The sequence below is a fragment of the Caretta caretta genome, chromosome 12, assembly GCF_965140235.1.
Source record: "Caretta caretta isolate rCarCar2 chromosome 12, rCarCar1.hap1, whole genome shotgun sequence".
NCBI classification, from domain to species: domain Eukaryota; kingdom Metazoa; phylum Chordata; order Testudines; family Cheloniidae; genus Caretta; species Caretta caretta.
In genome coordinates, this window is record NC_134217.1 from 30253844 (window position 1) to 30268097 (window position 14254).

Here is a 14254-nt window from a genome sequence, read left to right on the forward strand (position 1 = left end):
TTTCCTTGGGCAACCATCAACAATCAGTGGAACAAGAGAGGATCGGACACAACTGACAAGTTAAGTTGATGTGGGAGCACAGCTTTTAAATGCACTAGGCTAGATTCTCTACTGCCTTTCCCCGTGTGGAGTCATTCTGTGCAGCATGAGTGCAAATGCTACAATCCTGACTGAGCAGAGTTTTGCACTCTGGACAGATGTAAATGTCTACATAACGCACAAGGCAGAGGAGAATCAGGCTCAATCGGATGTTTTTGTGCAAGTGCTAACCAGTGAATATGCAGAATATTACCAGGTGGGAAAGCAGAGAGTCCCTATACCAAGTTTCAGAGTAGCAGCCGGGTTAATCTGTACCCGCAAAAAGAAAAGGAAGACTTGTGGCACCTTAGAGACTAACAAATTTATTTGAGCATAAGCTTTCGTGAGCTACAGCTCACTTCATTGGATGCAACAGTTTCCATCCCACCATCAACCTCAGCCTGGACCAGTCCACACAAGAGAGCCACTTCCTGGACACTGTGGTGCTAATAAGCGATGGTCACATAAACACCACCCTATACCGGAAACCTACTGACCGCTATTCCTACCTACATGCCTCTAGCTTTCATCCAGACCACACCACATGATCCATTGTCTACAGCCAAGCTCTACGATACAACCGCATTTGCTCCAACCCCTATACCAAGGGTTCTCAAACTGGGGGTTGTTGACCCCTCAGGGAGTTGCAAGATGGTTGCATGTGGGTCGTGAGCTGTCAGCTCTCTGGGGCTGACAGCCGCCAGCCCCCATTAAATTAAATTACCCCCCCCCATTTTTAATTTTTGAGGGGGATCACATTCAGAGGCTTGTGTTAAATAAAGGGGTCACCAATACAAAAAGTTTGAAAACCACTGCAATCTGCTCCCATTGAAGTCAGCAGAAGTTGTATTATTGGTTTCAATGGCAGTTGAATGAGGCCTCTAAATAAACCAAACCTTCAAAAAGAAATAGACTGGGAGCTGGAGGCAGATGTCAAACTGTCAGCCATTGCTATATTGGAAAAATATTTCAAATATTTTCACAACGAGAAAAAAAGTAACAAAATCCCTAGCAAAGTATAATAATGATAAAGAAAAATAGCTTAGACTGTTGAAAATTAATTTTCTTTTCAAAATCCTAATTCATGATTCAGGGCACGATTTACATTGAACGGTAAGCCTCCCACACTCTGAAGCGTGAGCGTTCAGAATAGAGTGGAAGGATGTGCCCATCAGCCCCATGGGAGTAGCTGGCTGCATCACTTCTGAGCATTCCTTGCTCACAAAGCAACATTACATTTTTGCACCTTTAACAGTCTTCTCATTTGAAGATAAGTGCTATGATCTTGCATATCTGCCTGATGATTTGTGTGTGTGTTCCAGGACTGATTAAGAGTTGGGAGATAGAGTAATGGGGAACAAAATCAAACCCAGCTAAGAAGGTTTTGCTGAACCAAGTCCTTCTGCTCTTGGGCTGTATAACTAAAAGTCATATACTGAACCCCCACAATTTAGAATTTGAAAGATATATATACTTCAAAGCAAACTGTGATCTTCTGTATGGGTATAAAAGAGATGGATTAAAAATAATACTAATTACCTGTAACCCTGTTGATAAAAAAAATTGGTTTTAAATAAACTTGGATTCTAGAACTTCAACCATTTAGGCTCTGCAAAAGCATGAAACTTTTTAAAGATGGCGGGGGAGAATACAAGGGATGGTTTGTTTTTGTTTTAACCTTTTAAGGGAGGGGGACCTCCAAAGTCTAAAAGGGTTTAAATCTAATATTGTTCAAGTTCTAAGATGAAGATTAAAGTCATTTCTTGTATTAGTCTATTCATCCTGGTCACAAGTGAACACATGAAATGACGATTTACATTTGTTAAGACTAATAATGAGTCGCCTCCTTCGTCCAGAGCCACTAGCCTATGGCCATGGCTGTTTTGCCAAGGAAAACAGACACTCCAGTAAGCATCTGAGTGGTTCTTTCTTTCTCCCTAATTTCTCACTATTAACTAATTTCCTTATCAAAAGAAAAAAAAAGCCATCCGATTTTTGAATTGTCATGTGTTTTTCATGGATAAGACCCACATTTCATATTTTTATGAATATCTTGTAAAGTTCACAACCATTACTCCTTGCATGTCAGGAACAGATTCCTTTCCTTGCTTTTAGGTAAGACCCTTTGAAAGGCTCAGGGGGAGAGTTGTATTTTTCCCCCTTCTAAATGGTTAACCATATTGCTGGCCTATTGCTACTTTCTTCAGTAATTCAACATCATTACTCGAGCTCCTTCCAGTGGTAAATCATAATGTGCAAAAGCAAAGGAATAGAACTTTTAATGTCCCTTGAATCATTTTACACTAGAGAAACACTGAGCAAAGCAGTGGTTTATCTTTTCATTGTAAATCCATTTTTGTTTGTCTTAGCCCCAGGTTAAAGGTAAAGGGTAAATGAAGTTTAAATGTATAGGTCAAGTTCATTCAAAATTCTCAGTGTCACCTAGTTCAAAGCAGTCAAAAAACATGTTCCATTTAATCTACATACTAATATATGGTTTGTGACTTTCTGTGGACTTTTTCCAAGCCTTGGTAAAACCCCAGCTAGATAATCACACATATACACAATATAATAGTATATATGCTATTGTACCAAAATGTTACTTCTTCTGACTTCAGATGGGGGGGGGGGGGCATTGTAATAAATGCAAAGCAGCTGTTTTTACTGGTAGTTTTATGAGATTTTCAATGTGCTTAAAAATCTATTTTTTTTTAAAGTTGCAAAATTGGGAGAAAGGAAAAAGTCAAAACAAATAGTGTTATTAAAATAGGCATTAAAATATATTAGACTCATAGATTAGGTTATATTTAGCTTTGATATAAAATGGATAAACCCAGCATGAGTTAATTGAATTGTATACCATGAACATATCAGTGACAAAGAGTTCAGAATAAAAACGTTTATGAATACCAATCATAATTATTAAAACTAAGTTGTAAATAAAACATGCTAGCCCAATTTTATCTCTGTGGTAATTGGAGAGAAGTCTCTATATAGCTACCATTATGGGATGAATTTGGACCATTATTAATTTCAGATCTGAAAAAATATTAGAAGCAAAACAAACTCACTGTAGAAGGCAAATCAAATATATGGAAGAAATGATTCATTACAGAATGTTAGACACATTAACGGTACTCAGCCGATCAGTAATCGTAGCAGAGAATATTTGCAATCATTTATTTTGTTATAAAGTACCTAAGAGTGTTCAGATGGTCAGACTGCTCAACTGGTTTAATGTTCTAATAGCTCTTTTCAATCAAGGGATGTAGCAAGGCAATGGAACACTGCACACAGACACTCTGGTGATGGAGGTCATAGAAGCACCTAGTTAGATAGAGAAAGGAATACCCACAGCAGCTTTAAAAACACTCCTGGGCAAAGGATTCTGTTTTTAACACTGATGATTTTTCCCATAGCATAAGAATCATACAATAATTTCTAGCTGGGTAGATGCACGGAACACTATTAACTTCAATGGGGATGTTACCCCTAAACTGCCTAGGCTGCAATCCTCCAAAAATACATGCAAATGTCTTATTTTACGCACACAAATAGTCCCCATAAACCCAATGGGACCGCTCATGGTCATAAAGTTAAGCATGTGCCTAAGTGTTTGCAGGGTTGGAATAATAGTTTCTAAAAAAAATTTAGGATCCTTTGAAATATTCATTTATTCCAAGGCCAGAAGGACCATTGTGATCATTTAGTCTGATGTTCTGTATAATGCAGACAAAGAACTTCCCAAAAGTAGTGCATTCTGTAGCTGTATAATATTACTATTACAATTAATTATCAGGATCAAGCTGGTCAAAGGAATCAATGAAAGAACAAACTTAATCCATGTCTTGTAATTGGTTGAATCTGTTTCCTGTTAATCAGACTCCATTTACTGCTTTGTATTTGTATTAGTTCACTTTGGATTAATAGCTGGCTGCCCGTTTGTTTCCTAATTCCACATTTACTCTTTCACAAAGAAAAGGAGATTTTTTTTTCTCAATCAAGCTTCCAATCTCTCCATGGAGAAATTATTGTCTAAATGGACAACATCACAAAAAGACTTGTAAACCTCTTGCACTCAAGGGACCAAGTAATTGCATAGTGTGATACCTTGTATTTAGAGATAGCTGTGCATTTACACAGCTTTGGAGATATGGGGTGATTGCCATCTTTGAAAAGCTTAAATAACAGATAGATGACCAGAGATAAAATCACTGGTTAGCTGGAAATCTTCAGCAAGCAAACCCCATCTGATTTCTTATCCTCAGGACCACAGAAAAATCTGTCAACAAAATATGGAAGTGTTGAAAAGCATGAAAGGTTAGAATGTGATTAATGGAATGATGTGTGGATACTGTTCCATAATCCCTCTAAATTCTATTTAGTTCAATTTTCCCTGTATCAATCTGCATTAAAAGATTATTAAAATAGTCTTTCCAGGCCATCAAAGTAATATTTAACATATAAAAATCACAGTCCTCAATTCCTTTTTAATACAAATCACATTAAAAGTGCATTTAGTAAGGTAAAATAATTTCAATAATAAACTGAAATCAATCTGAGAATTGTTTCTCTCTGAGTAAAAGCCTCTCTCCTCCAGTATCAAAGTTCCAGTAAGGTAGAAACTTGGAAAGTATCTGATCCCAAATGATGTAACTTTCCAAAATTAATAATAATTTCCCAGATAAACTGAGAATTTTGCAAAAAAAAAATTCAAGAACGGGAGGAGTGTACATACTGGTACCATAACTAGTATACCATAACTGGTATTTTTAAAATTATATTTCTTCACTCTATGAATTGGCCATTCTAAACCAACATTTTAACCAGTAAAGAATAAACAAGTTTCTTCTCCAAAAAAGAACAAAAAATATATTTCTAGTCTTCAAGCTTCTCTCAACTTGCCAACATCAGTTTTCTCTCTGACCATGCTTTATTCAGTCATTATGTCATAGTTACTGCAATCCAGTCATCACTTACGGAAAAGTGGGTAGAAAGACTTCCTGCATCATGCTAGTCAGAAGGCTATTGTCAGAGTCTGTGTTCTAGGGATACAGTATGAAGCATGTGTTTAGCCACTGAATCACGTAATTATATTATAAATTTGAATTAATTTATTTGTAGAATCAAGTTCTGTGTCCCAAGTTAAATCCATGGAAATAAAACTTTATGCATAACACATGATGCCATGAAATAAGAATCATTTCCATGGAATTCATTCATTGAAATTAAAATGTACTTTGACTACCTTCTTGTGTCTGTTTCAGGGAATAAGATGATTCATGTCCAATGGGATTTTCATGATTAAATTATTACTATTTATATTGTAGTTTATGTAAATGTGCAAGGAGCTTTCCAGGAAGATGTACCTCTTGGCCTAAGTAGGTACAATCTAATGGACAATATGCAACAAGTGAGAGCTATAATCATAGATATGGAACTTAGCAGAATAGACAGATGAGGATTACAAACATAAAACCAAATGGTTACTCAGGCCCTGATTCAACAAAGCACTTTTTAAATGAGTAATCTCACTGAAGCCAATGGGACTACTCATATGCTTAAAGATAAGCACATGCTTAAATGCTTTGATGAATAGGGGCCTGAGATTTTATGCATATCTTCTTACAAAGGATCTGCCTAAATGTGTACAAAGCTAATCACCATTACCTCAAAACACTAAAATCTCCCTCCAGGACAAAATGTCACCTCACTCATTCCCTCCCCCGACTATTCAACCTCCTTCCCCATCCTCCTCCATCATCCAGCTACCCCTGTTTGTGATCTGCAGAGAACCCAACTGTAACCTGTAGGTTGTTGGCAATGCAGTTAATTGCAGTATGTGTGACATAGAGATTCATTTGTGAATTTGGTATTTGTTCCTTCTAAGTTGCTCTCCCGCACTTTATGCTCTTTATGTTTGCTTTACCTGCATAGCTTCTTTAAAACTAATCTTCCCAGTTTAAAATGAGCACAGCACATAGAAAATATAGAGTTCACTGATTTTAAGCCTCCCTCCCACCCCATATCTCTCTGTTTTGTGAAAATTGGATCTGTCAGTGGCATGTAGCCAAACACCCATCCTAAGGACCTCTGAACTAGTCTGACCCACTCAAAGCTTTACAGAGACATAAATCTGCTGGTGACTTGCTGAGACTCTTGGGCAGTAAAACAGGTACAATTGATCCTATGAGTGTTCCAGCTCACGAAAGCTCATGCTCAAATAAATTGGTTAGTCTCTAAGGTGCCACAAGTACTCCTTTTCTTTTTGCGAATACAGACTAACACGGCTGTTACTCTGAAACCAGTAAAAGCTGTAACATTGTTGTCTTTAAATTATTTGCTGAACTAAAGAAACTGTTGGTTTCAGGGAAAATAACTGTTCAAAGTTATTTAACATTGTATATCTATAAACTCTGCATTCCTCATTTAAAACACCAGTGCAGTTTTTTGTATTAGCAGTAAGTGTCAGGATGGAGGTCAGTCCTCTGCTCCACTCTGAGCGTGCTCATGGCTAGTTGTCCATTAAGAACAGCTTCCATGAGAATCTGTGTGCATGAGGAGGATTGAGCCTCCAATGCTATTCTCTCTGACACCAACTTGTGTGAGCAATTTTCTATGCACTATCATTTCTGCAAGAGACTAGTAGAATTTACACACACAAACTGTGCATCGAAGCTGAATATGCAAAGTGAGGTAAGAGGGGTCTGATTAAATTGTCCACAGAGAAGTTTTGTATATGCAATAATATTCTCCCTTTCCTCTGCTCTGCAGAAGAAAGCAGTTTGGAGTAAGTAAAGTAAAAAAAGATCTGGATTGGTCACTCAGCGAAGCAATGCAGTTAGATGGTATTATACCATACAAGCCCGAGGAGCACTGTAGCATAGATAGACGTGTTGCCATCAATAAACAAGAGATTCACTAAGTGTTTGTGAGCCAGAACAAAGACCTAAAAAATCATCAGATTTTTGATTTGGGGAATACTATTTGACTTGCTCTAGATGGGTGTGATGCTTGTTGTTTGGGAGGAGCCTCTAGAGCAGAGATTCCCAATTTTTTCTTATTGCATACCAGCTGCCTGCATACCCCTACCCTTCTCAGCACTGATACTTTGTGCGTTCTGCTAACACTACCTGTCTTTAGCCATCTCTCCATATTTCAGTGTTACAGAAAGATATAGTGTGACATATACAACCGAAAAAATCCCTCTGACTAACTTCTGAGCTCAGTTAGACTGGACAGTTGCTGGGCAATTGAACATGCACTCTATGGTGACTGGAGGTGAGGGCTCTGTACATCAGCATCTTTGTATCTGTGTTCTCATTTGTACATCTTGAACTACCATATTTTATATAACAAATTCCCACCAAATTTTAAAGCTGCATCTGGGAGGCCTATTATGAAAATGTAATAAATAAAATAATAAATCCACCTCTACACAATTTCTCATGTGTACCCCCACCCCAGAGACATCTCATATACCCACAGGGTATGTGTACCATAGTTTGGGAACCCCTGCTCTAGAGGAATGGGCTGAGGCAGTAAACATCCCATCACTGAGGATGTTTCTGAAAACACCATAAACATTTTGTAGGAAGATTTTGCACCTCTGGGTCCAGATAGAGCCAGTGGTGCTTCTGAATTCTCAGTTCCTTGTATTATTTACTGCTGGAGAGCAAATGGCAACCTCTTCTCTCTGATGTGGACAACACAACAGTCAATGAACACCTCCAGGTTAGAATACTCTAATGTGATCTGCTTAGAACTAAATGTGATGATGATACCAAAGTTTCAGCGTGTAGCTACCTGTCTTCTTCATGGGACAAGACATGAGTGAGTAATACCAGTGCTCAAATTTCTGCACTGGCTACCTCTGTGCTGTCAGCAGAAAGTTTGCCTGGATCTGCTTATAGGTGTTTAAGTTGCTTCTCCAGGTTGTCAGGCAGATGTTTTGAGAGCTAAAGATCTTGACTAGAATTATAAATGAGAATGTGCACACCTTATATTGATAACCTCAACAGAGAAGAATCCTAAGGTAAACTTCACAGACTGTAAATATAGGGGTTGAAACTTTTTCAACGCGTTATTTTCAATAGAAGATGTGTGGTTCAATCTCCAGCACAATTTTAAATGTTCTACTAAAGTTCTTTTCATTCATTAAAATGGAATAAACTCTGGGATGCAACACAGGATATGAAGCTTCATTCTGAACCAAAAGCAATCTTTCTTAGCTTAGAAGAGCATATAAAATCACAGCCTCAGGTGATATGGCTGCAGCTATTACATAACTGGAAGTGGATCAGTAGTAATAAATGTCAACCATTTGCATCCAGTGTGTTGAAGTAAAATTATAATGAACATATTTGCATTGGGAGTTAACAGAATTAAATCCTCATACCAGAACATGAATAGATTGTAACTATTTACATTGTTTAGATTATATTACTATTTACATTATATTTAGATTGTAACTGGGTAGAAAGCTGGCTAGATTGTCGGGCTCAACGGGTAGTGATCAATGGCTCCATGTCTAGTTGGCAGCCGGTGTCAAGTGGAGTGCCCCAGGGGTCGGTCCTGGGGCCGGTTTTGTTCAATATCTTCATAAATGATCTGGAGGATGGTGTGGATTGCACTCTCAGCAAATTTGCGGATGATACTAAACTGGGAGGAGTGGTAGATACGCTGGAGGGGAGGGATAGGATACAGAAGGACCTAGACAAATTGGAGGATTGGGCCAAAAGAAATCTGATGAGGTTCAATAAGGATAAGTGCAGGGTCCTGCACTTAGGACGGAAGAACCCAATGCACAGCTACAGACTAGGGACCGAATGGCTAGGCAGCAGTTCTGCGGAAAAGGACCTAGGGGTGACAGTGGACGAGAAGCTGGATATGAGTCAGCAGTGTGCCCTTGTTGCCAAGAAGGCCAATGGCATTTTGGGATGTATAAGTAGGGGCATAGCGAGCAGATCGAGGGACGTGATCGTTCCCCTCTATTCGACATTGGTGAGGCCTCATCTGGAGTACTGTGTCCAGTTTTGGGCCCCACACTTCAAGAAGGATGTGGATAAATTGGAGAGAGTCCAGCGAAGGGCAACAAAAATGATTAGGGGTCTGGAACACATGAGTTATGAGGAGAGGCTGAGGGAGCTGGGATTGTTTAGCCTGCAGAAGAGAAGAATGAGGGGGGATTTGATAGCTGTTTTCAACTACCTGAAAGGGGGTTCCAAAGAGGATGGCTCTAGACTGTTCTCAATGGTATCAGATGACAGAACGAGGAGTAATGGTCTCAAGCTGCAGTGGGGGAGGTTTAGATTGGATATTAGGAAAAACTTTTTCACTATGAGGGTGGTGAAACACTGGAATGCGTTACCTAGGGAGGTGGTAGAATCTCCTTCCTTAGAGGTTTTTAAGGTCAGGCTTGACAAAGCCCTGGCTGGGATGATTTAACTGGGAATTGGTCCTGCTTTGAGCAGGGGGTTGGACTAGATGACCTTCTGGGGTCCCTTCCAACCCTTATATTCTATGATTCTATGATTCTATTTTGAATATTGCACAGAAATTCATGATGGGGTACTAGTTCTATTGGTCTTTTGGAAAGGTGTGTGTATTCTTCTTGTACTTTGATGTAACGATATGTAATGGCTTGCATAGTCCAGCAGGTTGTACATGATGGAGGAGACAAAAATACCTATGAAATACACAGACTATAGTAGGGATCCTTTTCCAATCAGCACCCAAACCTCAGAATATAAAAACCCCATCTTTAGTAGTTAACAGTTCTCCATAGTGCCCTTTCTCATGTACACACTTGTCATTTCAGACTCCCCTGATTCTCCCGACCTCAGCCACTTGAACTGAACTCCAAGCAGTAATTGTGAGAATGAACTCAGTGTCAGCCAAACAAGCTCATTCCCAGAAATACAATTTTGATAAGCACTGCATTATTCAAATGAAAGGCTGCAGCCAGCCTGACGGTGACCAATTGTTTGGTTGTTGTTGCTAGTCTACCCAGTTAACCTACCTACAGTTTTTTGAACATCTGTATTCAGTGAACTATTCCCGGTTAAACATAGCCATCTTTGGTGCCCAACTTGACACACCTTAAAGGGTCTTGGATACCATTTTTTTGAAAGTCAGACTTCTTTAACATGTCCCAAGGTGGGTACCATAAAATTAGGCACCCCAAACCACTAGTCATTAATAGGGCTGGCCAGAAAATAACAATTCCATTTAATGAAAAAGTTTGAGGTTTTAGAATTTGTTTTCCATTTCATAATGAGAGGAGGAGGAGGAGAGACCTTTCAGAGTTTTTTTTCAGATCTCTCTCTCTCTTTCCCCCCTCTCCATCATCCTGGTGCTGAGAAATTGTCACAACAGAAAGGTTGAAACAGGCATATTTCTAAAAAAAAAAAAATGTTGGTTTTAGTGAAGCAGTATTTTCCAATGGAAAAACATTTATTTGAAATATTTTTGGCCAGCTCTAATCCCTAGTAATTAAGATAATTATGAAAGTCAGCCAGTTTAAACCATAGGAAGATCACCTAAGAAGCAATTAGAGTTAAAAACCAAAAGGCCTTTAGCTTAACTGTACAGAAATGTTTGTAAAGAGAAATAAGATGCAGGTTAATATACTTTTTCATTTACGTAAAATGGCTAATAATGTTTTGATTTCAGCATAATGCACTGTCACCCTATAAACACCTTCATGGACAGCATTACAGCACACAACAGTAACAACTTCATATTGATGTCTGGATTTCATCATTTTAATTATTTTGCATAAGAGTTTTACTATATCTCCTGCTTATTGGGCATAAAAATACTAAACATTACATAAAAACAATCAACATAATATTAAGGGTTCATTTAGTCCCTTCCAGATATCATTTAATGAGTTTTCCTAGATGCAATTTTCTGATTAAAATAAAGCTGATTAAAAAGTAAATTAAAAGTAAACTGTCATTGATTGTTTTTTTATTGTAATGATTTTAGTCAGGGAAGTTGTATCAGTTGGAAATATGTTTGCATTACATTGTTTAAAATCACCTGTCATGTTGCTTTTACATTTCTGATTTCATGCAGCAACTGAGACACTTAGCTGATCTTCGGAAATATTGCTGTCTGGTACTTAGTTACAAACATTGCAGTCACATCTGGGCATTATAAAAAAAGTTATCTGATTCAAATTATAGCTGTTTATTGTGTGGCTGGGAATCTGTAATAGCAATCAGCAGGGTTCCAGGTACTTTCATTGTTCACTGATTTCAGACATTGACATCAAGTTGTTATTGGCTTTATTTTTTTTAAAAGCTTTAGATTTCAGGAGGTAAATTACCTTTAATCTTCATAGACTTTTATTTAAAGCGTCTTAATTTCTGTTTCTTTTTTTCTCACCATAAAAAAAATATCAGACAGCTGTACTCTTCTTCATGGCTCTGTTTCCTCCTGATCACTATCAATAATTTAAAAGAGCACACACTGTGAAAAAACCTTGGATGTCAGAATTAATTGTTCCTTTGCCAGTCACTGCGCTTTAGAATGTTGCTTTCTGTACAGCGGGACACATTTATCTATACCTTATGACTGTGCACATTGAAATTATGTTAAGTGTTGATTTGACCAAACTAAACATGTGTCGGAAAGTGTGCAAATGCATTGCAATTAGGAGGAATGAGTAGGAATCCATATACTTCAAACAATTTATTCACTTTTCTGTAATGTAATGATAGCTATACTTGTAGGGTTAGATCCTCAGCTGGTGTACGGCATCATAGCTCGCTCAGCTTCAAAGGACCCTTATCATTTACTCATTCGATATAACTCAAAAAGCACATGTTGGAAAAGAGAGCTAAAGCAAATTATGTTTGTAAAGAAACAGATCTCTTTACACAGACAGTATAATAGGCGAATCCAATGATCCGGAATGGTTTTTATGTCCATGTACCTGGGAATTTTGCCTGTGGTAAATAGGTGGACAAATGACCTTGACAATTTGTAACATTAAATGAACAGCGTGCTCGAATGCTCCTTGTAACTTTTGTTGGGTTTTTTTTAATTAAAATGCTGCTTCCATAACTCTTACTACGACCACCATGTGGCTTTCCCTTAAAGTTGTCACAGCAAAAATCACATTATTAAATATGACCATAGAAGTCAAACTCCATTTATATATGCCAACAAATATTTCAGATTAGTAGCAGCCTGCATGCTGTGAACTTCATCCTCTTATTGTCTCTCCTCTCCTCATCTTGAATCCCCATCACTGTGCTGCTATCAGCATGCTAATTGCCCTTTGTGGCAGTGTCTTTGTCTGTAATTTGCCTAATGGGAGAGAAGGTGATGGACCCACACAAATGTCCTAGAGAAGCATTGGTGGAGATCTGGGGCATTCATGAAAATCCACTCTTTGAACCACTTCCTCACCTCACTGCAATGGAAGGTCAAACCTGACTGTGTGCTGTTCCAGTCCTCCAACAGAAACATCCTCTGAAAGAAAATGTCTTTCCCTGGGCAGTGTTATCTACTTCTTCCCAGCCCAATCTATTTTGGGAATGCAGACAGAGCTTCATCAAAACTCTAAAGTTGGTCCAGAGGACCAAATCCCCCCTCTTGTGAGCATTGGACGATTTACACCGGAGATCAAAAGTAACCAAGAACGGATCTTATAGGTAACTATGGCACGGCAATAATCATTTACATTTTAAAAATAAATAAATCCAGGGGTAATGTTTTAATTTGTTTTACTTTAAGTAAAAAGGAACCCAAGATCCTCTACTTATTATATGTCATTGATGGGCATTGTTTAACAGTGGAACTCCTTTCTTATATTGGCAGCCACCTCTGTTGCTATGTTGTTCTTTGAGGAAGCAAGGCATGAGGCAGGGAGGGCAGAGAGAGTTTTGTTTTCTCTCTGTGAACTGCACTCCGATGATACTGCATACAGCATCCGCAACAGCGTGGGCGGTAGTGCTGGGCTTGCATATGCAGTTCAGTCAGTGACCCAGAAACTGGAAATAGTGAGGCCCAGAGGAGCACTGAGAACAACTTTCTCCTTTGTGATTTCCATTTTTCATTGTGTTTGACATTTTTGAGACGGACGTTTGTTACAGCCTAGAAGTGTGCAGCGGAGGGCTGGGGAGATGAGATTTCACTGCAACATAGAAGATGTGCAAAAGGAAACGAGTGAGGAATTGAAAGCATCAGGTTTTGGGGGGGAGCTTTTTGTTAGGTAGTTGCAATAAATTATTCTTTTGTGATATAGTCAAATGAAATATATACACAATGTTCTTAGAACTTTCAAATATAAACAAATAATTAGATTTTCTCTTTACTTGGTATGAAAAAAGCTGTCAGCACAGCTTTTGATGTGTACAACTGCAGAATGCATGTACCAGATCCTATTGAACTATCAAATATATTTTTTTACCTTATTTTACTAATTTAAAGCTATGACTTCACTGTCACTTTGTGACAAATATGAAGATTTAAAAATAGGCTGGACCTTTCTTGTATTTTTTTTTTTTTTTTAAGAAGAGGCACTGCCTTTGTGAAATCACCACAGACAATTCTGTTTTGGGCAGAAAATACTCAGACAATGTTTGGAGGCAACCGGGAGAGTGTTCTTCCATCTATTATGTACTGTTTACTATAACAATAGTCTTAATCCTGTAATCTGAACTGTGTGGGTACACCCCTTCACCCATGTGGATCCCTACTGCAGGGCATCCACTTTTTTTGTCACTCAGCTTCTTTTTGTCTGCTCTGATAGGTTGGAAAACAGCTAGGGCCGCTCCTGCCTCATTGACTTAACACATTTTCACATAGGTGTAAAGACCCAGCTGTATGTGTAACACCGACAGATCCTGGTCTTCAGCAGGTGGGATCGAACCTAGGACCTCTGGAGCTAGATGTATGAGCCTCTAATGTATGAGCTAAAAGCCATATGACTCTTAGCTAAGGCTGTAAAGCTGACTCATTAATCTCTAAGTGGTCTAGATACTACTAGATGGGACAGAGCACCACACCCAGGAGGTGTGTGGGTTACACATGGATCAGATTGTGGGATCAGGGCTTCTAGAACATGCACATGTCCCATCAGTGTAAAGGGCTCAGTCTGTGCCCCCAAAGAGTTTGCAATCTAAAACCTGGATCAATTGAGAAATACTCTGGGTATCAT